Source organism: Meleagris gallopavo, chromosome Z (genome assembly GCF_905368555.1).
Source record: "Meleagris gallopavo chromosome Z, MGAL_WU_HG_1.1, whole genome shotgun sequence".
In the NCBI taxonomy this organism is placed as follows: Eukaryota; Metazoa; Chordata; class Aves; order Galliformes; family Phasianidae; genus Meleagris; species Meleagris gallopavo.
Genome location: NC_139435.1, coordinates 29728612 through 29755528, shown reverse-complemented (window position 1 = coordinate 29755528; position 26917 = coordinate 29728612). Strand labels below are relative to the sequence as shown.

Here is a 26917-nt window from a genome sequence, read left to right as displayed (position 1 = left end):
GGCCTTGAATGCCTCCAGGGATAGGGTATCCACAACTTCCTTGGGCAACCTCTTCCAGTGCATCACCAACCTCTGAGTGAAAAACTTACTGCTAGCATCTAATCTAAACCTCCACTGTCTTTCTTTAAGACCATTCCCCCTTATCCTGTCACTACCCACTGTTGTAAACAGCTACTGCTCCTCCTGTTTATGTGCTCCCTTTAAATATTGGAAGGTCACAATGAGTTCCCCCTGAAACCTTCTCTTCTGTGAGCTAAACAAGCCCAGTTGCCTCAACCTTTCTTCATAGGAGATGTGCTCCAGCCCTCTGATTTCTGATTTCTCAGGACTTCCTAAAATTCTACAAGTAGGAATACATCTAGGAAAACATCCTAGATGGTTTTATTGAGAAGTAACTTTCCTCGTCAGGCAATCACAATAGAATATGAGCTTTCCTTACAAACGAACAGGAAAACAACAAAAGTTTGATAACAATGCACCTACCAGTGGCTTTTTATTGATGTATATCTTCCACATCTGTATAATCGATGAATATACAGATGTTATAATTAAGAAATACACATGAAAGTTAGGCTAAACGGGTTATCTCACCAAAGAAGAATAGCTGGAAAGCTTATCCTTGTCCTGGGCTTGCTGAGAAGACTTCAAGAAGAGCAATCTCCAAAAGAGATCCTACCCCACTAATAGTCAGCTCTTAAATGGGGTCTAGGAGAGGTGGAGCCAGGCTCCACCCCTTCCAGTAGCATAGGTGAATTGCCTTCACCTGTGCTCCCAGGGCTGACTCATTGCTTGCCTCAGGTCGTCAATCAGAGGTTCAGGCCATGATTCAGCAGTTCCCATGCAACATGTAAAGATCATAAGCAAAATTATCAGTATTTTTTATCTTACCTGCTAACTAATGACCATCCTCCTCTTTCCTTACTTTTTTCTTTTTTTTTTTTCCTTTCGTCTGAAATGTCGCTTTTCTCTAAATTATTTGGGAAGACATTGTTTTGCTTGTTTTGCCTTTTTAATTGTAGAAAATGACATGAAGCTAACAGACAGTTTATATAACTCTCTCTAATAACAATGATATTTAAAATTGAAATATTTTTCTTGTTCATGTTTTGTATTACTTTTCTAATCTGGGGAGAAAAAAGATACCAATGACTCAATGTCATAGAGGCAGTTATGTACACGTTAATAACTATTAACTGCTGGGAACAAACAAAAAGCAAAATCATTGGTATGTCAAGTCTATTCTGTGTTGAGAAATTGTCATACCATCAATAGGAAAATACATGAAAGTTAATGCAATTTAAATAATACTATTTTCCAAGGGATATATTATCATATCACAATGCCAGGTGCTAATCTGTGTGTTAAAAACAACATAAAACATGCTCACTCAGGAAAAGTAAAGTTACAATAAGCCTTCAGCTGTAAAAGAAAACCTGTATATGCTTGGAATTTTACAGTTGTGGTTTGATGTTATCAGTCTAGGACTTGAATTTTAGCTAAAAGACCAAACCCTGTCCCAAAACAAGTTCTCCAGCCAGAAGAATGAACTGTGTCTTACTGAACAAGAAAGAATACAATAGGTCAAATGTTGGAATAATAAAAGTAGATAATCTGTGCCTATTTTCTGTAAGAATCTTTTTTTTTTTTTTTCTTCTCACCCTCTCCTTCCCTCCCTCCCCCCCCAAGCATAAAAGCAATTTCCTACAGCCACTGAAATAACTTGAGGTATATTTTCAATTCTTTTCAGTTGTCACAGTTCCATTCCATTCAACAGAATTGTATTAATTTTCACCATCTCACTGCTTGAACATAAATCTTTATTATCTCAATTAATGAGTTTCATTTTTTCCCTTCCTTTGATGTGTTTTTTGAAAATACACTATCCTTCCAGTCACGTTTTCTGGACAACCAAAGAGTCATTTAGCATAAACGCTTCAGCTTTGAGTTATGCCTCTTTCAGGCTTACTGAGAAATTGGTATGTCACTTGCTTCACAATTGTTTTTTTGTTCTGAGGATATTTTTTACTATTCATAATTGTATCCTGATAATGCCTGAAGATATTTTCTATAGACAAGAGGAGATTAAGTTCAATTGAGAGGAAGAAAACCAAGAAGAAGAAAAGCAGTTTTATTACCTTTCAATTATAAAGTCAAAAACAAGAGATCATTCATAAGTAAAGTCTGAACAAAAAATTTATAAGTCAGAAAGATAAATCTAAATAGAGAATTTTAAAAGAAAAAAAAAAAAAGACTCTATGGATGCAGTTTACGCTGTAGGAAGTAAAAGTTGAAAGACATTTCTGCCAGTGTAGAAATTAAAAAGACTAGCAAACAGGAAAACATGAGTGTTTTGATTCCTAAAACCAGTATTTTGATTCCAGTCATAGAAGCACAGAAGCATAAAATCATTCGAGTTGGAAGAGACCTTTAAATGCCAGGTAGTCTAAATCTCCTGCAACAAACAGGAACACCTACAGCTAGGTCATGTAGCTCAGAGCTCTATCCAGACTGACTTGAAATGTCTCCAGGGATGGGGCATTCACTGCCTCTCTGAGCAACCTGTTCAAATGCATCACTACCCTTACTGTATATTTTTTTTCTTATATCCAGTTTATATCCTCTTTTAGATTGAAGGCCTTCCCACTTGTCCTATCACAGTAGACCCTGCTGAAGAGTCTGTCCCTTTCTTTCCTGTAGGCTCCCTTTAGATATTGAAAGGCTGCTATCAGATCTCCCTGGAGCTTTCTCCTCTCCTTGGCAAACAGTCCCAGTTCTATCAGTTTGTCTTGATTAGAGAATTGTTCCTTGGATCATTTTTGTGGCTATCCTCCAAAAGATCTCCAACAAATCTGTCTCTCCCATACTGAGAACTCCACATCTGGACACAGTGTGCTAGGTGAGAGCACTCCAATAGAGAGTAAAGGAACAGGATCACCTGTCCACCTGCTGGCCACGCTTATTTAGATACAGCCCAGGATACGGTTGGCTTTCTGAACTGCAAAGGCACTTTGCTGACTCATGTCCAGCTTCTCATCCAACAGTACTCCCAAGTCCTTTTCAACAGGGCTGTGCTCAATTCTTCCTTCTCTCAGGTTGTATTTATAATGGGATTTGCCATGACATAGGTGCAATATCTTTCATTTGGCTTAGTTGAATCTCAGGAGGTTCTCTTGATCCTACTGCTCAAGCCTGTTTAAGTCTCTCTGGATGGCATTCCATCCCTCAGGTCTGTCAACCACTCCAAATGGTTGGGATGTCATCTCAAAACTTGCTGAGGGCATATTGGTGCAGTGGATGCCATAGAAGGAAAGGATAATGTATGGTGTACAATCAACGAATGTACAGATGTTATAGTTATGAGGTATACCAGAAAGTTTGGCTACGTAGTTATTACACCAAAGCAGAAAAGATAGGACGCTTACCCGTATCCGGGACTTACTTATGAAACTCCAGTGGGGTGGATATCCAGAAGAGATCCTTCCCCACTGGTAGTCAGCTCTTAAATGGGTCCAGGAGAAGTGGAGCCAGGCTCCACCCCTTCCGGCAGCACAGGTGAATTGCCTTCACCTTTGCACCCATGGCTGACTCCTTGCTCACCTCAGGTGATCAATCAGAGGTTCAGGCCATGACTCAGCAGTTCCCATACATATGGTAAATAAGGTGATGACAGTGCCTTCTAATAGGATACAAGCACTACGGAGCAATAGCAGGTAACAAAGAAGAAAAATTGGCTCAACCCTTCCAAAAATCAGTGACAGCTCAAGAGGAGTACAACTTCTATTAGGAAAGATGCTACTCCCTTGGCTGCTAAACCTTAAATGAGAGTAAGGAGGGATGGATCCAGGCTCCACCTTTTCAGATCAGTCAGGTGCACTCCTTACACCTGAGTTCCTTTGGGTTAGCCACGCCTTCAGGTTTTGACCTGGCCATTTTGCTCAGAAATTTGCCGCCATTCAGAAAAACCTGTGTAGGCTTGAAAAGGGGGCAGATGGGAAATTAATGAGGTTTAATATGTCCAAGTACAAGGTATCCCACTGGAATGGCAGCAATCCTATGTATATGGATGGACTAGGAGAAGAACTCACTGAGAGCAGTCATGAGGAGAAGGACTGGGTGTTTTGGTGCATGAAAAGCTAAACATGAGCAAGCAGATTGTGCTTGCAGCCTGGAAATCCAACGGTATCCTGGGCTGCTTCAAAAGAGAAATAGTCGGCAGGGTAAGGGAGTCCTCCTCTATTTTGCCTTCATGCAGCCCCATCTGGAGTACTGTGTCTAGACCAGGGGTTCCCAACACATGAAAGACGTGGAGCTGTTGGAGTGGTTCCAGTGAAGGGCCATGAAGGTGAACTTCTTTTATGAAGAGGAAGTTCAGCTTGTTCAGCCTGGAGAAGAGAAAGCTCAAGAGAGAATCTCACTGTTGCCTTTCTGTACTTGAGGGGAACTTATAAACAGGAAAGAGAACAATTTTTTTACACTGTTTGAGGAAAGATTTCTGTTACACATTAGGTTGAAGTTCTTTACTCAGAGGTGATAATGTTGCCCGCAAAGGTTGTGGATGTACCATTAGTGGAGGCATTAAAAGGTTGGATGGGGGCCCAAGCAGCCTTATCTAGTGGTTGGCAACTCTGTAGGAGAGTAGGAACTAGCCTTTGACATGGTCCCATAACATGGTCCCATAACATCCTTATCTCTTAATTGGAGAGATATAGATTTGAAGAGTGGATTGTTCTGTGGATGAGAAATTGTTTGGAAGTTCATAGCTGGAGGGTTATGGTCAATGGCTCTGTGTTCAGGTGGAGACTCGTAATGAACAGTATTCCCCAGGCATCCATCTTGGGATTAATAATCTTTAGCATCTTTATCAGTGACTTAGATGATCATAGAATCATAGAATCGCAAGCTTGGAAACGACCTATGAGATCATCTAGTCCAACTGTCTTCCTATTACCATTGCTACCACAAGCCTCTAAACCGTACCTCGTAGCTCCTCATCTAGATGCCTCTTGAACACTGCCAGGGACAGCGACTCCACCACCTCCCTGGGCAGACTATTCCAGTGCCTGACCACTCTCTGAGAGAAAAACTTCTTCCTTATGTCTAACCTAAACCTCCTCTGGTACAACTTGTGGCTATTTCCTTGGGTCCCGTTTGTTGCTTGGGAGAAGAGGCCAAACCTTCCCTTCAGGAAGTTGTAGAGTTCAGTGAAGTCTCCTCTGAGCCTCCTCTTCTCCAGACTGAACAATCCCAGCTGCCTCAGCCGCTCCTCATATGACTTGTGCTCCAGACCCCTCACCAGTTTCGTTGCCCTTCTCCACATATGTTCCAGGGCGTCAGTGTCTTTCTTGTAATGAGGGGCCCAAAACTGAACACAGTACTCAAGGTGCAGCCTCACCAGTGCTGAGTACAGAGGGATGAGATGATTACCTCCCTGCTCCTGCTGGCCACACAAAACAGACCAGGATGGCATTGGCCCTCTTGGCCATCTGGGCACACTGTTGACTCATGTTCAGCTGAGCTAACCAACACCGCCAGGTCCCTTTCCTCTTCACAGTCATCTAGACACTCAGCCCTAAGCCTATAGTGCTGCCTATAGTGCTATTGTGGCCAAAGTGCAGGACCCGATGCTTGACCTTGTTGAACCTCATCCCATTCACCTCAGCCCAGTGATCCAGCTTATCTAGATCCCTCTGAAGGGCCTCCCTATACTCAGGCAGATCAACACTATCTCCCAACTTGGTGTTATCTGCAAACTTAGTAGGGTACACTCAATCCCCTCATCTAGGGTCATCAATAAAGATATTAAACAAGATGGGCCCCAGTACCGACTCCTGGGGGACACCACTTGTAATGAGTCGCCAGCTTGACTTAGGTCCATTAACCACTACCCATTGGGCACGGCCCTCTAGCCAGTTTCTGGAGTATACCTGTCCAGGCCACAGGCAGCCAGTTTCCTCAGAAGAATACTGTGAGAGATGATGGGATTGAGTGCACCCTCAGCAAGTTTGTTAATGAAACCAAGCTCAGCAGTGTGGCTGATACAGCAGAAGGAAGAAATGCCATCCAGAGGGACCATAATATGAAAGGTGGGCCCTTGTGAACCTGACGAGGTTTAACTGGAGGATAGCCAATGTCTGGAGGATAGCCAGTGTTTCTGGAGGATAGCCAATGTCACTCTGGTCTTCAAAAAGGGCAAGAAGGAAGATCCGGGTAATTATAGGCCTGTCAGCCTCACCTCTGTCCCTGGAAAGGTGATGGAACAGCTTGTGCTGGATACCATCTCCAGACAATGGGAGAAAAGGAGGTTATCAGGAGTAGTCAGCATGGGTTCACCAAGGGGAGGTTATGCTCAACCAACCTGGTGGCCTTCTATGATGCTGTCACATGCTGGGTGGATGGGGGAAGAGCGGTAGATGTAGCCTACCTTGATTTTAGAAAGGCATTTGATACTGTCTCCCACGACATCCTTATAACAAAGCTGAGGAAGTGTGGGATAGATGAGTGGACAGTGAGGTGGGTTGAGAACTGGCTGACTGGCAGAGCGCAGAGGGTCGTCGTTGGTGGTGCAGAGTCTGGCTGGACACCTGTAACCAGTGGTGTCCCCCAGGGCTATGTGCTGGGTCCGGTCTTGTTCAACATCATCATCAATGACCTTGATGAGGGGATAGTGGCCACCCTCAGCAAGTTTGCTGATGATACGAAGTTGGGAGGATTGGCTGACACACCTGAAGGCTGTGCTGCCATTCAACGAGACCTGGACAGGCTGGAGAGCTGGGCAGTAAGAAACCGGATGAGGTTCAACAAAAGCAAGTGCAGGGTCTTACACCTAGGGAGGAATAATTGCATGCACCAATACAGGCTGGGGGATGAGCTGCTGGAGAGGAGCTCTGCAGTGAGGGACTTGGGCGTCCTGGTGGACAACAGGTTGGCCATGAGCCAGCAATGTGCCCTCATGGCCAAAAAGGCCAATGGCATTCTGGGGTGCATTAAAAAGAGCGTGTCCAGCAGGTCGAGGGAGGTGATCCTCCCCCTCTACTCTGCCCTGGTAAGGCCTCATCTGGAGTACTGTGTCCAGTTCTGGGCTCCCCAGTACAAAAAAGACAGGGATTTCTTGGAAAGAGTCCAGCAGAGGGCCACAAAGATGGTGAAGGGCATGGAGCATCTCCCCTATGAAGAAAGGCTAAGTGAACTGGGTCTATTTAGCCTTGAGAAAAGATGACTGAGAGGGGACCTGATCCAGGTTTATAAATATCTGAGGTGTGGTGGCCATAGCGGTGAGGCCAGTCTCTTTTCAGTGGTACGTGAAGACAGGACGAGGGGAAATGGATATAAGCTGCAGCATAGGAAGTTTTGCACGAATGTGCGTAAGAACTTCTTCACGGTGAGGGTGACGGAGCACTGGAACAGGCTGCCCAGGGAGGTTGTGGAGTCTCCTTCTCTGGAGATATTCAAGTCTCTCCTGGACACCTACCTGTACGACCTGGTGTAGGGAACCTGCTTTGGCAGGGGGGTTGGTCTCAATGATCTCTGTAGTCCCTTCCAACCCCTACAATTCTGTGATTCTGTGAACAAAGCAAAGGGCAAGATTTTTCACCTGGTTGAGATGATGTCAGACATATCTCCAGACTGGGAGAAAGACTCTGAAAGCAGCCCTGCTGTGAAGGACTTATAGATCCTAGTTGATGAAAAGCTTGTCGTGAGCCAACAGTGCACACTTGCATCCTGGAAAGCCAGTGGTATCCTGGGTTCTATCAGAAGAGAGATGGATAGCAGGGAGAGGGAGGGTAGAAAGGGATAGAACAAGGGAAAATAGTTTTAAACAAAAGGAGGGAAGATTTAGATTAGATGTTGGGGAAGCTTTTTTGATGAGAGAGCGGTGAGGTACTGGTATGGGTTGCGGATGCCCTGTGCCTGGAGTTGTTTAACGTCAGTTTGGATGGAGCCCTGGGCAATCTGATATAGCATTTGATCTAGTGGTTGGCAACTCTGCCTGTGGCAAGAAGATTAGAACTTGATCCTTGAGGTCTCTTCCAACCCTAGCCACATGGTAATTCTATGATTCTGTCGCAACCTCCCTGTCTTCCATGTGCCTTAGCATAGCTTCCTAGATGGTCTCTTCCGTGATCACTCCCTTACAGGAGTGAAGTTCACAGGTCAGTTGTTCCCTGGGTTGGTCTTTCTATCTTTCTTAAAAGTGGGTGCAACACCTTTTTTACATTTATCAAAGATTTCTCCTCACCTCTGTGACTTTTCAAATATTGAGTATCTTGGCAACGACATCAGCCAATTCACTCAGGAATTGAAACAATGAATACACAAGCTATTTTGCTGATATCAAAAATATCTCTTACATAGTAGCCTATAAATAAATGTCTTTTTTTTTTTTTTTTTTTTTTTTTTTTTTTTTTCCTTCTATAATTCTTCATTAGAAACATGAGTTGTAGAAAATACTATACAATGTGCTGTTTAGACTTTGAGGAGAGTGTATCTGGGACTGCAAATGTATACTCACAGCAGCGCTTAACCAGTGACAAAGTCTCACTTTGTCAACCTTTATCCAGTGTGCCTGGAGCAGTGGGTATCATTTTCCCTGGATGTACTAATCAATATCTGTACCTGTGTCTTAATAGTATCGGAATTTGAACAAAAGCTGCTGCTACAGTTTAGTTTGTATAGGATTGTATTTCATGCAGGTCTAAAAAGATCTGTTAATTTCCAAACAGCTACTTCATGTCAGCAAAGTTGTGATTAACATAAACATTGTTTTGTGCAATGTTCGGATTACAACGTTACGTCACATGGTAATGTTTATACAATTGTAGCTCATCTGGTTAATCCTAGACTACACTTATGGTATAAAGAAATAACAAGGAAACCTTTAAAAATGTTTAACTTTTAGAAAATGTGTAGATGAACAATTTTAGGATATCAGAAAACATGATATTTAACTTTCAAAATAATAACAGTGTTTTTTCTGGAAGAAAAAAAAAAAAAGGAGGTGCTGAGATTTAATTTTTTCATTAGCCTTGTTCTGTCTTGTCAGATCGCAGATGCTTAACACTGATTCTGCATATTTGTGTTATCTGTCAGAATAATATCCAATTCCATTAAATCTCTATTAACATGCTTTTGTAATCAACAGACTCTGGCCACAGATTTGTTTTTTATTATTATTTTAGAATTATTTCATGGCTTTTCAATGGATTCAAGCCTCTAAATTTGTAGACATTGAACAGTTTCCAATAGCTGGTCTATTCAAAGGCTTGTCTCTCTTGTTATAATGACAAAAAAATTTTCTTTCTTACAGTAGTATTAGTATAACCCTCTGTCAATAGTTTATGGGCTGGTTCAGTCCAGTAATGTTACTAGCGGGGTAGAGGGACCCAAGGGTTCACGCCTCCAGAAAGAGGAAAATAAAAGGAAAAAGAGATGGGCCCCAAAAATAACAGTGGCAATGATCTGAGGAGAAACAAACTAATTTACTAAATAAGATACTGGAATGCAAGATAACACACTATAGTACAATATAATATAGTATAAATAAAATTGGAGCTAATAAATCAAATATAATGAGGGAAAGTATCTGAAAAAGCTAAAGGCCTTATACTAATGCTGAGATGAATCGTGCAGTTGGGACAAGCAGCAGGAAGGAGAGACAAGAAAGGGAATCAAGGCAAAAAGAGGAACATTAGGTGACCTTGTCAGGGGTTATTTCTCCTCTCTGAACGCAAATTCCTATGGTGCATGTAGTTCTCTTCTCTTCCAGCACTGGTACCCGGAATTGAAGCATTAACTCTTTTACTCCCAGTGCACATGATGTTATGATGTTGAATGCCAATAGCCCGAAATCATAAACCACGACACCCTCTGAAAATATTAAGATAAGCTGCCTAAAAACCAGTGTATTCAAAAGAGCTGAAAATAGTCATTTCCACTTCTACTTTTGTTTTACTATAAATATATGTTAATCTTGCTCAAAGTCAGCGAGACATTTGAAGAACATTTGATTAGAAATCGTCTTCACATCTGTGTTACCTTTCTTATGAGTAGCCACCAGTAGCTTATTTAGTAAATTAGTTTGTTTCTCCTCAGATCATTGCCACTGTTATTTTTGGGGCCCATCTCTTTTTCCTTTTATTTTCCACTTTCTGGAGGCGTGAACCTTTGGGTCCCTCCACCCCGCTAGTAACATTACTGGACTGAACCAGCCCATAAACTATTGACAGAGGGTTACACTAATTGCTGCAAGGGAGAATAGTAACATATGTAGATCTGTGTAGAGTACAAATGTGATATTACAATTATTTTAAAATAACAAGTTAACAGAAAAATATAAATGAGTATGCATACAAAAACTAGGAAATGCTCTTTGTCAGTAGTCCAGGCTCAGGTAGAAATCACTATGGATCACAGTTTATTTTTTTTTGCAAGAGCAGGGGACCTTAAGAAAAGGCACACATAACTGAAGAGACACTACAGTTTATATTTCCCACTTGCTGGTGTGAATTTTTTCCCCTGCTTTCTTATTAGTTGAGTACACTTGGGTTTACAGTCTATTTGACACTTCTAATTCCCTTAGCAAATGCTTCTGCTTGATTAACTTCTCCCTGTTCTCCTATTTTTGTTTAGTTCTTACCTATTATGGTATGCTGGGATAATCTCTCATAGTTGCCCTGTGGCTAGCATTCAAACTGCAAAACTGTTATGCACCAGTGTATCTCCTGATGTTAATAAAAAATGCAGATCTCCTATTTCACAAGCAGGAATTTATCTTGTATCAGAGCTCCATGGTGCGTCTTTGGAGTCATAACATCTTACTGTTACATAAAAACAACATTTATGTTCCCATAAAGATGTTAGTTCAATCTTTGTGGACACTGCCTGTTCCAAGAAAACAGAATAAAAATCATTTCATGAGGTTGAATTTCAGATTACTACGTAATACTTAAAAATAATGTTAAAATGAATTTGAAGGAAATCATGGAAAGGACAAGAATGAAAAAAATGAATGAAGAAATGACCAAAAGAAATTTATTACATATCATTCAAATGTAATCATTTCAAATGAATCCAAACTCAAAACCTTTAGTAGTGCTCAACTGTTCGCACATTTATTTTGACATAAATAACTGTGAAGTTGTTTTTAAATGAACAACTCAAACCAAATCTACATTTTTAACAAAAACTTGTTAATCAAAACCTACTTCAATTAGCTAAAGCATGTGACAGCATTAACTGTGTTATCATGCTTTAGCATCTGTATCTTGTATAGTATCTGTACCAAGATAAAAAATGAGCTCTTCTTCTTTTACATACAGCCTATTTTTTGTTGTCAATATGAATTAAGACTGTTATGTTTGTATGATCTTCAGTTATACTCCTTTACACATCTGCTTTAATGTCTTGGGTTCTTAATTGAGGTCTAGACTGTGTTACTCCTGAGCAAGGAAATAGTTCAAAATTTGGTGGGCTCTTTTGGGTTCTTGAGATAAATGGCTTGGGGTTTATGTTTGTTTGTTTGTTTTTCAGTTCTGTGTCTTTATTTCTGCACATACCAGAAAGTTCTGTAGTTTTCTGGATTTTTATAATTATTTTGTATTTCATATACTCCTCATTTTTTTGGAATTTACAGTTCTTTTTGTTTAATAAAGCCAAATTAGTAAGAAGATATGATGTTTATAAGTGATAATGACAATAATTGAGTCTTAAATGTGCTAAAAACGGAGATCCATTTAGTAGAACATATTTACATAACACTAAAATATCATAGGAAGAAAAAAAGTGATATAGACAAGAGCAGAAAAACTTTGCAATCTTATAAAATTATTATTCAGCATATAGATCAAAGTAGTGTAGACAAAAAAGTCTCAGCCAGAAAACTTTTTACATCTCTTTTTGTCTGAATGACTTCTTTTTTTCTCCTCTAATATTGAAATTGATTCTAAAAACAAAACAACACTCAAAACAACCTTATTTCTAATGTTCTGAGAAATGATTGAAATGTTCATTGTAAAGGTGAGAACTTCCCTCTGAAAAGTACAGAAGACTTCAGCTGCATTTACCAGTTGGTACAATTTCTGAAATATTTAATAATGTATGGCAAGCAACTTGGCACAAGATTGTAGTATTACACTGCTTTTGTGAACTCAACATCTTGAGAAGCCTATAGACAGCTAGCATTACCCCAAACTATAAGGTTTTATTGCTGTGATAATCATAACATACTTTTAAATATGATCTGCTGATATCCATGTAAAAACCCCAGAAACTCATTTTCAGTTTGGAAGCAACGAATTTACTGAGTTCTTTGTTTCCTCTGGATATCTTTGTTTGAAAGGTAGCAGAAAAAGGTGGCTGTCTTCCAAAACCTAAATGTCATATACTGCTAAATTTGTTATATGTGTTGATTGGTTTCTGCAATATAAAATACAACAATTGATGTGCTTTTCTTATATTTCTCAAATAGCTGTTTTTATTTTTCAACTCTTACACGCATGAGCTTTGAAAACAAACAAACCAAAGCCAGTACATTTGGGCTTGAGCTCTTTGTTTCCTTACTCTATTTTGAAACTGAGGATGTTCCAAGATTTGCTTCATGAGACAGATCTTTTACACTTACTAGGACTTTATAGAATTTCTTATTTGGTTATTTAATATAACATTAAACAAACACTGTTGAGGTTCAACAGTCTGTTGAGAGTAGTATGCAATTCTGATAGATTCCAAAGGCAAACTTCTGAAAAAGCTTTACAACCTGAAAATACTGCTCTTAAAATAAGTACCATTTTCATTTATTCAGTATGAAGAGAAAGGTAATGATCGACTGTGTTACAATAGTTTTCTTCTCTTCAGTTCATAAATTCAGTAAGTAAGAAGTGAAAAAATACCTTCAGATGCACGTGGGCAAGTATGTCTTGTCTGCAGCAAAGATACAGGCTTTTTTTTCTGTTTCTACTGAGTTTCTCTGAATTTTGGATATGAGGAGGTCAGGAAAATAATTTCAGTATCTGGATTAAAATCTTTCCCTGTGGTACTCAATGTTTCCACTCTCATAGAAACAAAGTAAAGGGAAAACAATTATAAATTTGTCATGAGGCAAAGTAAGTCAATATAGTTTTTGCTTCTGTTCAAGCAGTAATGTTTTTTCATAGGGTATTACTATAAGAGCAACACATGATCAAAATAATCTAAGTATAAAATTTTTACCATTATCATTATTGTCTTAATGATCATGTTTCTGTAAAGCACAATAGCATATATACTGCATGTAACAATATAATCAATTGCAGCATTTTTAACTTTATTCATTTGGAAACCCGTGCACTGTGATTGTTATTAACATTTTTACTTTGGTGATCTTTAAAAATAAAAAGAAGACTCCTAGAATATGATACCTGAAACAATAATAATGTAAAATTAATTTTATGTAATTATTAATAGATAATTTGTAGACATGTAGAAAATGTAATTTTGCCTCTGCTAGAGATAAACATTTTGCAATATGCAATTCAAACAACATTACTTTGTTGTACTGCAGGGTTTTGTCTCCTTCTTCTGATATTGTGGGTCAGGCTGCCAAATTATTTTCCTTTCCTGTCCCTGTGGTACTATGTTTACTCATCTGCTTCTAAGTAGATCGCATTTGTAAGGTCGACATTTTTTCAAACACTTAAATCTGTGTCTGATTTGAAACTCAATCCCAAAGTAAAAGAGATATGTCACTAAACAAATATTTAATGAAAAAAATCAGAAATACCCTTCTCTATAATCATAACAGTAGGAAGTTCAATATTTCTGCTCAAACAAAAATGCTGGTAGATGTATTTACCAAAGGCGTTATAACGTTTGCAGTGGACTTTGCAGAATACAACATTTATAAAAATTTAACAGTGTCTGGCAGGTGCCAAGCATTCTCATGGGGATTAATATTATTCAGATCCTGACTTTCATTTGAACTTCAAACTCTTTTATTTGTTTATTTTTTCTTTTTGTGGATGCCTTTTTAATAGCTGGAAATTAAATAGATTTTTATTTGAGTAATGATACATTTGAGAATTTACTTGTGGGAAATAAATGCCAGGAAAGCCAGAGACTACTCTAGACTGTGGTAGTTCTCAAAAATCAATCAATCAATCAATCAATCCTAGTGTATAGTGTTTTAACTGTAGTATGAATACATAGCAAGTGTGAGCTTTATCTTTTTCATTTTTTTTTTTTTTTAACATGAATGAAGTAGAGGCATTTTTCCAGTAGTTCTATCTTTCAGTGTTCAGTCCTTATTTTCGCTACGTTATATTTTTTCTGATATAAGTAGACAAAATATTGTTTTTAGTTTGACTAACAATTAGCAATAAAATTCAAATAAGAATGTAATTTTGAACGTTGGGTAAAAAAGAAAAAACAAACAAACAACAAAAAAAAACTAATCAACTGTGTGGTTGTTTTTAAGCCCAACAAGGAAGTGATAACTGTTGCATTCCAGCTTTTTATATTCTAGATTTCTAGTATACATATTTGAAAATGACACAAAGAATTTAGGAAATAAAAGAAGATGCTGTTTAGACAGACGAGTATTAGACAGTGGCTTAAGTGTTTTTCAGTTTTCTGAATTTAGAGAACGTGTTTAATTCCATAAAATAAGTTAAAGTAAACAAGGCGTAAAAATTGTGTCAGAGCACATTCAGTCTCTTACTGCTAAGACCACTGTTTTCATTGATTGCAAATATTGCTGTGAAAGAAACTCTGTGGCATATCTCTAAGAGAAAAAAATATACATACAGAGTTTAATAAAAACTGTTTTCTGATGTCAGATTTTAATTTACCCCTAGGATAGTACTGAGCTGTAGAACTTGTCATTATTAGCTACCGTAGAGGGAAAGGGTGGAAATTATGTATGAGAATTTATTGAGATTCTGTGAGATTTCTGAGGAAGCAACAACTAGCACAGGGCTTATTGGCAGAGAGAAACACATCATATATGCAGAAAAGAAGTTAAAAAAGAAGGAAAAAGTGATAAGTGCAATAGGAAATGAAATATGAGGAAGACTCCAAATATGTAAAGAAATCTGGTTTGTCAGATAAATGCCTTCCATAGTCTGACAAAACTCCACAATATTTATATATTTTGGTCACCAGTGAAGTTTTCTACTGAAATTTCTGGAAATTTTGTATGTGTTTGTGTGTGCTAAAATTTGTTTATGTCTTAAGTTTGTTCCTATAGGTTTTTAACTTGCAACTAAATCTAACCTAATACTTATAAACACGCTTTAAGACTAAGTGGGAGAGATTTAATCAACAATTAGATATGTATTTCACATCTTATTTGTTGTGAAATGTGCAATCCAGTGATATTTTGTTTATTGTTGTGTGAAAAATATTTTGTGAATAGAAGGAAGTCTTTTACAGTGAGGATGGTGAGGTACTGGAATACTAGGTTGCCTAGTGATGTGGTTGATTCCCCATCCCTGGAGATTTTAAAGAGGCCAGATAAAGCCCTAGGCAATGATCTAGTTGTGGTGTCCCTGTTCGCTGCGGGGGAGTTGGACTAGGTGGCTCTCAGAGTTCCCTTCCAACTCAAGGGATTCTAAGATCCTATGATCTCTAAAAACTCACTGCCAGTAGAAAGTGGATAGATTCACTAAGCAGAACTTTTAAACAAAAAGGGAAATGTTGTTAAAAGGAGACATATCTTCTTACTCAATAATTTCATAAGCATTCTGGCATGTTCTACTCCTTCATAAAATTGGTTTGATATTTCAAGCACTTCTACTCAAAGTGAGGTGGTCTTTTCAGTTTTGAATTTCTTACTAATTAATCATTATTAAAAAAAATAACAAAGAGTGACATTAACATTATTCCATAGATATAACTACTGTGTGTTCACTCAACACAATCATTTCCTATTCCAAACCAAATAACAAATTTATTTTCATTGGCTTACTAGTAGTATCTGTCTTAATAAAAATAATTGAGTAATGTCATTTTCTAAGTATACAGAGAAATACCTTTAACTAAATATAAAATTCATATTGAAGTATTTATTCTGAAGTCTGAAATATGATTAATCAATCAGACTATATCAGCATGATGATGTGTCATGACTTTTCTGCATTTTAGAGCGTTGTACAAATACCCCATTTCATAGAATCATAGAATTGCTCAGGTTGGAAAAGACGTATAAATCATTGAGTCAATCACAACCTAATCATACTGTCTTAAATCAAACAACACTCATGTCCCTGAGCACCACATCCAAACGGCTTTTAAACACATCCAAGATGCATTTAAAACCTCCCTGGGGAGCCTATTCCAGTGCTTAACAACTCTTTAAGTAAAAAAGTTTTTCCTGATATCCAAACTAAACTCACCCTGGCACAACTTGCGGCCATTTCCCCTCATCCTGTCATCTGTCACCAGTGAGAAGAGACCAACCCTGTTCTTCCTGTTAAGCACCTTTCAGATATTAGAAGAGAGCAATAGGGTTTCCCCTCAGCCTCCTATTACCTACTCTGATCAGCTCCAGTTCCTTCAGTCACTCCTTGTAGGATATTCTCCAAGCTCTTCAAAAGCTTTGTTGCCCTTCTTTGGACCTGCTCCAGCACCTCAATGTCCTTTCTATACTGAGGTGTCCAAAACTGAACACAGTACTAGAGGTGAGGCTTCACCAATGCTGAGTACTTCACTAGTCCTTCTCAACACTATTCCTGATACAAGTCAGAATGCCACTGGCCTTCTTGGCCACCTGGGCACACTGCTGGCTAATATTCAGCTGACTGTCCATCAGTACGCCAAAGTCTCTTTCTATCAGGCAGCTTTCCAGCCACTTCTACCCAAGCCTGTAGGGTGCCTGGGCTTATTGTGTCCAAAATTCAGGATCTGACACTTGGCCCTATTGAAACTCATGCCATTAATCCTGGCCTATCAATCCAGTCTAGGTTCCTCTGTAGTGCCTTTCTCCCCCCAGGCAGATTAACACTCCCTCCCAAATTGGTGTCATCTGCAAATTTACTGAAAGTGCACTCAATCCCCTTATCAAGATCGTTAATGAAGATGTTAAATAGAAGTGGCCCTAGTACGGAGCCCTGGAGGACACGCTTGTGGCTGGCCACCAACTTGATTTAACTGCATTCATCACAGATTTCCCCAAACACTGTAATTTTATTAAAAGATGAGTTTTTTTTTTTTTTTTTTACTGTAATCAACAGCAAGGTTGAGATCTTTAACAAAAAAAAAGAGAGAATGAGAGACATATTGCCTATACATTTAAAAGACCAAATGAAAAGGTTAAGACTTTAATTTTTCTCTTCTAAAAACATTGTTTTTTGTTTGTTATTAGGTTTTTAGAAAATCCTCAACTCCTAATATGGATTGCTCATGATCTGAAACAGAATTTAAGGACTAATTTAAGAGAACATTATGCAGAAACTCTTAGTTCTGCAGTTCCCTCACTGTTAAGAAAGCCCATATAAAATGGAGGCAGTTAGAGTTGTTCTATTACTTTTATGGCCTAGCTAAGATTATCAAACTTTGAAGAAATAAATACAAGAGATGCATTTTGCCTCAAAGCTCATTAGAAAATAAGGATATAAAAGATTAGATAATGGCATTAGATTCACAGAGACTGCTAATGAAATGTTTTCTTTAATTCTGGTATCTGTTTTTCTTTCAGAGAGAATTTAGCTATTTCTGAAAAGAAAAACAGAAAATACAGATTTCTCCTGGGATAGTGTCTTCATTTTTATCTGTTCAACACTGGAGAGTGGCAAAAGTCACTGAGTAGAACTCAATTTTTCCTATGTTACATAATCTTACATTTGTAAGATTAAAAAATGAGGAAGATATTTAGCATCTACTAGAAAATATACTCTTTCTTCCATGAATTAGCATTTATGATATCCAATCATCTCCTACATGAAACTTTTTCAAATACATTTTAATAAAGTAATTTTACAGGAAGTGGAGAATTTCTCTTATCTATCATAACAGAAATATTTTCAAAGAATGCTGTGTAATTAAGCAGGAGATCCCCTGCCTAAATTGCAATCCTAAATAAATCTGCTTTTCCAGGTGTTTCTCTGAGTGCTTTAGAAAATTTCTAAGCATACTTCATTACAACTATTTGATCTGCATTCATCTCATTTTCATTTTCTTTCTCTTTTCTTTTAATGACATTTATGTTCTAGAAAATCTTTTCAGATATTTACACAAATGATAGAGGTGGAATTCAGTTGCACAAAACTGAGAGGAAGCTTAGAGAACACTTAATAAGACACTTGTTTGAGTCTGAAAATTTAATTTTTTTCTGCAGTTTTTCAACAGACTCTCCTAAAAATCAGTATCTTGATAACACAATGCTTATTTTCTCTTCAAATGTTTTGTCTAGTTTGAGTGTTTCAGTAAGGAATTACGCATAAAATTTATATTCCAGAAAATTCCACTTAAATATATACGAGATTAACTGTGGGGGGGAGGGACGGGGGAGAGAAGGAAAAAAAAAAAGGTGAAAGTGGAGTTTCTTCATTATGTTAATCATTTGATTAGTAGCAACATGCAGTCTTTATAGGTGACAGACATTTTTATTATTTCCTTTCATCTGCAGTGAGAGTGGAGTTGGTCTCTTCTCACTGGTGACAGATGACAGGAAAGGGAAAATGGCCTCAAGTTGCACCACAGCATGTTAAGGTTTGATATCAGGAAAAACCTTAAGAAAAGGGTTATTAAGCACTGAAATAGGCTCCCCAGGGAGGTGGTTGAGTCACAATCCCTGAATGTATTTAAAAACCATTTGCATGTGGTGCTCAGGAAGATGATCTAGAGGAGGGTTGTTTGAGTTAGGATAGTATGCTCAGATTGCAGTTGGACTTGATCTTTAAGGTCTTTCCAAACCTGAACAATTCTATGATTGCATGATTCCTTTTCCATAGAATCTTAAAGAAATCTGAAGTACAGTGATTTACTTGTTAAGTGGGCAAGAGAAAATGTGGCATACAGCAGACTAGATTCAATTCTGAATCTAGTTAAATATCCTATTTGACATAGGATGCATTTAGATATAGGAAAAAAAAAAACAACTGAATTACACTACTCATCTGTCAGTTGCTCTGCATTAAGAAATAGTGTTCTGCTGCAGTAGATTTTGTTGTTGTTGTTAATTCTTAACTCTAAATAACTCCTAATTTGCTTTTAACTTTTTTTTTTTGAAACTTGTGCAGCCTTCCCCCTACCTACCTCTCCCCAACTCCATCCCCGCAAAAAAAAAAAAAAAAAAAAAAAAAAGTTACTTGGTAGGCTGACTAACATATCTTTAATGTATTGTCTTTTATATCTGTTTTTGTCATTTGTTTGTTTGTTGTTTGGATTTTTTTTTTTTTAAACCAGACTTCACACCCCTCTTTTTTTCTCTGTATGCTCTTCCCTGTGTCTTTCTTCCCATTCAGGCTTAAATTTTCGTTTTGAATCTTACTCAGTAATTTCTAGTTAGTAATTTTTCAGAACAGTATTCACTCTAAATAATTATAGACAGAATTCACATCCAAAGCTTCCATCTTGACAAACTCTTTGTGACTGCAAAAGTTTTTCACCTGGATTTTTGTAGAGAATGGTGTTAGTTAGACAGCATGAAAATAAAATATTTGCAGAAAAATTTGGTAGATAAATTTAGTTTTCAGAAGCTTTAAGATTATAACAAACTACTATCATTTCTACTTTTAGTGTTGATTGAGGAAAAAGAATGAAAAAACTGGTTTAAAAAATCAACAGTGAAGAAGGAAAAGAATAGATAAGAAAAATAAACATTCTTTCATGGACTATTTACCATAAGTGGTGTGAAATTTTTTTGAATTATGCAAGACTGAATCCGTTACAGGATACTGAACATGAAAATTCCCTTAATGACTTAGAAGCCCAAGAGCTAAAATGTTAGATTTCCTGGAACAGTGAAAGAAATCTTTTAGTTGATGTAAATATATTTCTTCAGACAACCAGAATTGAAAAAATAAAAATAAAAAAAAATCTGTGAACGTATTTGGGTCTTACAAGAAGTGTGTTAGAGATAACCAGATTACACAGCATTTTGATAATAGATCTAATTATAAAACTAAGGAATATTTAAATATCAGGAAAAATATAACACATGGGACAGTTTTCATGATGGACAGATGCTGGAATTAAAAGTATTGAGAATAGAGTTCATCATGATGTTTTCATTTTTTGCTGTTTTTTCAGTAGATTATGTCATATTTATTTTAGCTATCCAGCTTTGAATCATTAGGCAATCTTGCAAAATTTTTTTAGAAAATAATAATAATAATAATAGTTTCACTATGTAATATCATTTATTTTGATTAATTAATATTTTTCAAAGTAAATAAGTGACAGATTACATCTTTTGTATTTGAATAGTTTACACCATAAAGATTAAAATCTCAACAAAAATTTTGTTGAAGTGACCAGTTAGGCTGTTTTGTGTTTACATGTGATTGTCAGAAGCTGTTAAAGACTTTTTGTTGCTCTAAAAGGTAAAAACATCAGTAAGCAAGGAAGCAGGCTTTTGGAATACATAAAAGATAAAGGAAGCTCTTGATGCAAACGTTGCCTTACAAGGTACATATGTTATTCTAAAAAATTATGTCAGTATATGATATTACCTCCAGTACTGTTCTGCTTTCTAATTTTGCCTTAATTTTATCATATTTAGTGTTCTATTATTATGATGATATAACATCATAATGTTTCTTAAGCTATGTGCTGTAAACACTGGGAAAATCAGAATTGGTTGCTCTCCCAGGAAATATATATAATACATACAGAGTGTTGCTAGCATTTCAAACAGTTCTCAGTTTGAAGATTACTTATTGGATTTAGCATCATACTGGGCTTTATGTTGTATAGATTTTAAAAGATTTATATATTGCTAAGTAATATGCATTATATTTTTTCACTATTTTTTGAAATCAGGTTTAGAAGCTGAAATCACACTAATTGGTTTTCCAGTCTTTTTATATTTTCATGCTTATAAAGGACAATCTGGTGAGGGGTCTGGAGCACAAGTCTTAGGAGTGGCTGAGGGAGGTGGGATTGCTGGAGCAGTCTGGAGAAGAGGAGGCTTGAGGGTGGCGTTATCGCTCTCTATGACTACCTGAAGGGAGGTTGTGATGAGGTGGGAGTCAGCCTCTTCTCCCAAGTAACTAGTGATAGGACTAGAGGGAACGACTCAGGTCAGATATTAAAAATACTTCTCCAAGAGAGTGGTCAGATGCTGGAACAGGCTGCCCAGGGAGATGGAGTCACTGTTCCCAGAAGTGTTCAAGAAATATTTAAGAAATATTTAGATGTTTGTCTCGCTCCAATTTATAGGAGGAGAGGAGGTTCTTTGAAATCTGTATACGTGGCGTGAGATTAAGAAACAACAGTTCAAATGTTGGTACGACCAGTTTATTATAAATCCTAATCAGGGAGACGGGAAAGGGAAAGAGAGTGACTATTATTAATTAGGGTGATGGGGAAGGGAAGGAGGATGATAGAAAAGATAGGAGAGAAGCAAGAATTGTGTAAAGCAGGGATAGTCACCACCAGCATCCAGCTGTGGTCCCGTTGCATGCCGTTCTGATGGTCCAAGGCAAAAGCACATGGGAAGAACAGCAGCAGCATTGCCAGCCTTCAGCAGCAAGCAGGTAGAAGGAAGAAGCCACAGAAGCCACAGAAGACATACGTCCAGGTGGAAGCAGCAGGACTCAGGTAGCAGGCCCAGGAGAGTCCGTTAGCATGCAGGCATTCCATAGTGAGGAATTTGATGGCAGACACCTCTCAGGGGAAAGCAACAGCAGCAAGAAGTCACAGAGCCAGCCCACAAGGAAGAGGGGCAGGTTGTGAGCCTTCTCATGTCAGAAACCTCTTCTTCTTCATGAGGAATTTGTTGCCAGAAAAACCTGAACCTCATGGTTGTAGGTCCCCTTTTTATCTTTCTTCTTCTGCCATTGTGGCATTCCTGAGCGCTTGGTTAAGAGACATGGGCAGCACCTCCTGAGATGGCCATCTTCCTCAAGATAAGCCCACACAAAAGACCGCTTCACAGCCAGGAAGCTGTGGCTTATCTCTCTCTCATTGCTCCTGGCCTTATTGATCTGTGTTCCTCAGACAAAGGATTTTGCAGTCCTTGCCCAGGACTTGTCCATCAGTGTTCTCCAGACAAAGGATTTCTCAACCCTTGCCCAGGACTTGCTTGGACTTGTTCGTCAGTGTTCCCAGCAAGTTTTGAGACAATGATGTAAAAGAATAATGTCTTACAATGTTCTACTGAGAGATATGGTTTAGTGGGAAAAAATGAAGAATTTGGGAAAGATAACAGCATCAGCCAAACCTCTAGCAGCAAAGAGGGCTTGGAGTTTTTTAATTTCCAACTTTCTGATGTCTTTTTGTGATTGACTACATGGAAATGAATGTCAGAGGAAAACTTCAAGTTATGTAGATATTAATTGCTTTTTGGTTTTCTCACAGTTTTTGTGCTGAAACAAGAGTTGTCTATTTCCTGAATAGTGACTCAAATGTAATAAGGCCTTTGACTAAAACTTTTCTTCATTTACTTGCATATTACACATATAACTTTCCTAAATGTGTGACTGAAATTTTCCTTCTACGTATTCTGTGGGAGCCTAAGTAAAGCTATCCAGGATTGCATATGATGATGGCACATACATGAACAGATCTACAACAGGTTATCACAACTACAACAGGTTACTCACAATTCCAGACATACCATGAAGGTAATCCAAGTACCTATATTCAGTCACAAACCAGAACTTAAGGTTTCTGACAGATCAAGTCTGTACAGTTACAATGATGGAAACTAACGAAGTGAGCTTTCAGCAAAAGTATTAACTCCTACTATGTGTTCTTTCCTGTTGCACAATTCCAATCTGTCTTTTTCTTTACATTTGCATGATTTCTGCATTTCTTTCTTGAATAAGACATTTGGTTTTAAGCCGCAAAGAATTTTTTGCTCAGATATCAGAAAGTCTACTGATTCTGCCAAGAATGAGATGAGAATTCTCCTGCAGTTCAGCGCAGGAGAAACTCTGAAAGTGGAAACATTTGTTTTTGTTCTGCTTAGGATCATTTCTATAATCCTGCTGATTCAAATTACACACAGTAGATCGAGGGCAGTTATAGTATCACAGAGAAAGGAATCATTACTTCCGGATAGGAATAAAAAGGCAGTACTGACATCACTTCTCATGCCTGGGGGAGTGATGGTGCAACTATGTTCTAATGAACATAATTCTAATGCATTAAATCAGGAGACAAAAAAAATCAATTGTAAGCAGCCCCAGTACCAAGTGTCTATCTCTTTTCACACTAATGGCTGAAAATAGCGTGATTCTTTGAAAAATAATACAGTAAGATGCTAATGAAAATGTTGAGAAATGTGAATTAAATGCAAATGAAACATAAATCTATAACTTGAGTCACTTAGGAGTTAGGATGGTTTTAATTGTTTTAGTTTCCCATCATTCTCAATATCTTATTCAGAGTCAGAGTAGAAAAGTACATAGGCTCATATTTTTCCTTACTTTTGAGCTTCAATTTCTGCCAACTGCTGCTTCTGTATTTGAAAATTCTGGAGCTTCACAGAAATATGCAATATCCTGCCTTTGATCTACTTTTAAAAGAATTCCTGATCTGTAAGCACACTAATTACATAGTGACAATTGTCATTATGCCCTTTGAAGAAAAAAAAATAGATTCTTAGTGGAGGTAAATATAATTTGTGTGTATTCAAATCTCACACAACCCTATTTGCAGATCTAATTTAAGAGAGGATTTAAGACTCAATTCTGTCACAACAACATTGTGGTATGCTGCTGTACTGCCTATTCTTTACAGTGCTTAAAGTTTAGAATATAGCTATGTACTTCCATTGAGATTTAACTTTTTGTGTTTATATCTGATGTTTTGCATTGGTGGACTCTAAATTGAGTCCAAATTGAGATAAAGATACTAAAGTTTGAGAGTGTCTGGAAGTTAGGTTCAAGTATTAAAGCAACATTTTAATGGGTAAATCTGCATAATGGCACAAGACCCTGACCTAGGCTGGCTTATTAGTACATTACTTCTTCCTAGAAAAATAAAATACCAAAATGTGCTAGTAACATCTTGTATAATCAATGGATATACAGATGGTATATAGTCAGTAGATATACAGATGGTGTGTGTATATATATATATAGATATATATAGATATATAGATATATATATATGCAGGAGCTTGGCTAATATAATTTATATTGGAGAAATGAGAAAAAGTCACTCACCCTGTCCTGGGCTCGCGAGATGAACTCCTGATGGAGGGGATCTCCAGAGAGATCCTTCGCCACTGGCAGTCAGCTCTTAAATGGGTCGAGGAGAGGTGGAGCCAGGCTCCACTCCTTCCTGCAGGGGTGAAGGTGAAGGCAATTCACCTGTGCTCCCGTGGCTGACTCATTGCTCACCTCAGGTGATCAATCAAAGGTTCAGGCGGTGATTCAGCAGCCCCATACACTCCACCCCTTCACAGCATGAACCAATGATTAGGTTGACTAAAAAGGGTGAGCTTTCCCTAATACAGAGATCCAATACACCGCGACGCTTATACAATTTCATCGTGACACATGTTGGTAAATTTCAAGATGAGTGACGATTGGTGAAAGTTGACTTTCTTCTATGGGCCAGCACTCGATGATGTTACCAGAGGCATACGGTCATGAGGTGCAGGTCTGTCCTATGTTCCATCAGTCCCATGCAGACCATCACCGGGTGTTACACATGATCTGACATAACACTGGAACATTTTGATGACATTTCATTCATTCTGGTGATCCTGAAGGCTCAAAGACTCACGGGGAGAAATACAGATGTTTCAGAGGCACCAAGAGGGGAAGGTCTGCCCTCCAGGGCAAAATACAGGCTGTGTTTCTACTCTGGGTCAACACTTCCGCTTGTACAGGGGCACGTTCTGGCCACCTGTACCACACTTTCTGGCCGGATGTTTGCGGCTGCATAATAATATCAGGCACCAAAGGAGGTGTCCTGATCTGCCATAGGGACATAATGGGAGTCCCTTTGGCAATGAAAATCGGAGTGTTGACCACAATATCAGTAGGCCATGTATCTATTACTGGAGGGATTACTAAGCCTCCCACCTCCAACAGTCTCCCCCAGGATGCAAGTAGGCCACACGACTTGGGTCCTACCTGCACTTTCCATGGCCATTTTATTCTATGGGTGCCAGGATCTAAATTCTCAGGGGCAGGGAGCAAAAGATTATTTTCATTACCAATCAGGGGTCTTACCTGATGATCAGTGCCCATAATTTGGATCCTAAGTGGGGTAGCCCACGTTGTCTGCAACATTCTCAGGGTCTGCCATCTTGGGGTCTTTCATTCAGGTCTCGCAAGGTTTCATAGAGTCTCTTTGTCCACCCTTGCAGAGACTGGGAGTCTGTCTTCAGGGCAGCCTTAAGAATACCATTATAATATTCAATGAGGCCTGCCCCTGCTGGATTATATGGCAGGTGGAATCGCCATTCGATGTTATTTTCTTCTGCCCAACGTTGTATCAGTGCACCAGTAAAATGAGTTCCTTGGTTGCTCTCGATGACTTGAGGTGTCCCGTAGGCAGAAATCAGTTTAAGTGAGTGCCTTGATGGTATATGCCTGGTTTGCTTTTGGTACTGGATAAGCCTGCAGTAGCCCACTTGCAGTGTCAACACAGGTCAGGGCAGATCTCGCCCCCTCAGACCGAGGAAGGGGCCCAGTGTAATCAACCTGCCATCGGTGGAGAGGATTATGTCCTCTAGCAAGATGGGCTGTTGTTTCGGGCAGCGGTCTCAGTCTCATCTTAGAGCAAGCGTCGCAATCCTGGCATGCCTGGACGATGTCAGGTAGCTGTTAGGGCAGTCCCCATGCTTTAGCAGCTGCCCACATTGTCTTTTGTCTCGCATGCCGTAGCTTCCGATGTAACCAACGGGCAATGTTCTCAGATGGTGAATTCTCAGTCCATCAAACTTGGGCCAGCGTGTCGGCTTCATCATTTCCCGGTGACTGTAGGGGCTGATGACCAGAAACATGGTAGACACGTACAGTCTCCTGTGTTTGGCTGTATTCCATATGTCTAACCACATGTCCTTGCCCCAGATTGGCAGGCATGGATAGTCCATTCTTGGGTGGTCCACTGTGCAATCCACAAAGTGAGCCCTCGGCACGCAGCCCAACTATCTGTACAGATGTTCAGAATACCATCACCGGGTTCCTTAGTTATAACCATCCACATGGCTCACAGTTCTGCCCATTGGCTGCTCTGACCATCCCGCTCATCAAACCAGATTGTCTCAGTGGAAGGATGGTATGCTATTGCTCTCCACTTGCTCGGATTGCCTTTGCTGGATCCATCTGTGTACCAGGCATCTTCAGGGATAGGGTATTTTCCCTCCTGAACGGGACTCTTCTGCAGTGGAGCGACCAGTATTCCTTTCGGAGCATCACTGTGATATGTTACTGGGCCTAGGATCTTCTGAAGTTCTTCTTTCAAAGGGGATGAAGACAGACTGCTCCTTTGGCTGAGATAGGCGACCCATCGTGCCACTTTTGTGGCACTTTTGTGCTTGGGCCACCCCTGTCTTAGGAAGGTGGGTCAGATCTTTTACCCACCCCTGAATCGGCAGAGTGGTCTTGACTATAACTTCAGCCGTTTGAGTTATTGGCTCTACTGCCTGCAGTGCTGAATAGGCAGCCAATAACTCTTTTTCAATCATACTGTATCTCTCTTCTGCTCCATGCCAAACCTGAGGCCAGAAACCAATGGGGGGTCCGAACAGAACTCTGGTGTTGCCACAGGCCTCAACCAAAGCCATCTTGAGTGATGTGAACATCCAACTCAGCTGGGAGGG

At 38.8% G+C, this 26917-nt stretch overlaps 1 protein-coding gene across 9 annotated transcripts in view; it reads left to right on the top strand.

Annotated features, from left to right (window-relative positions):
* The window catches only part of PTPRD (protein tyrosine phosphatase receptor type D), a 1190026-nt gene that overhangs the window by 398044 nt on the left and 765065 nt on the right, over nt 1–26917 (top strand). The gene's annotated exons all lie outside the window — the stretch shown is intronic.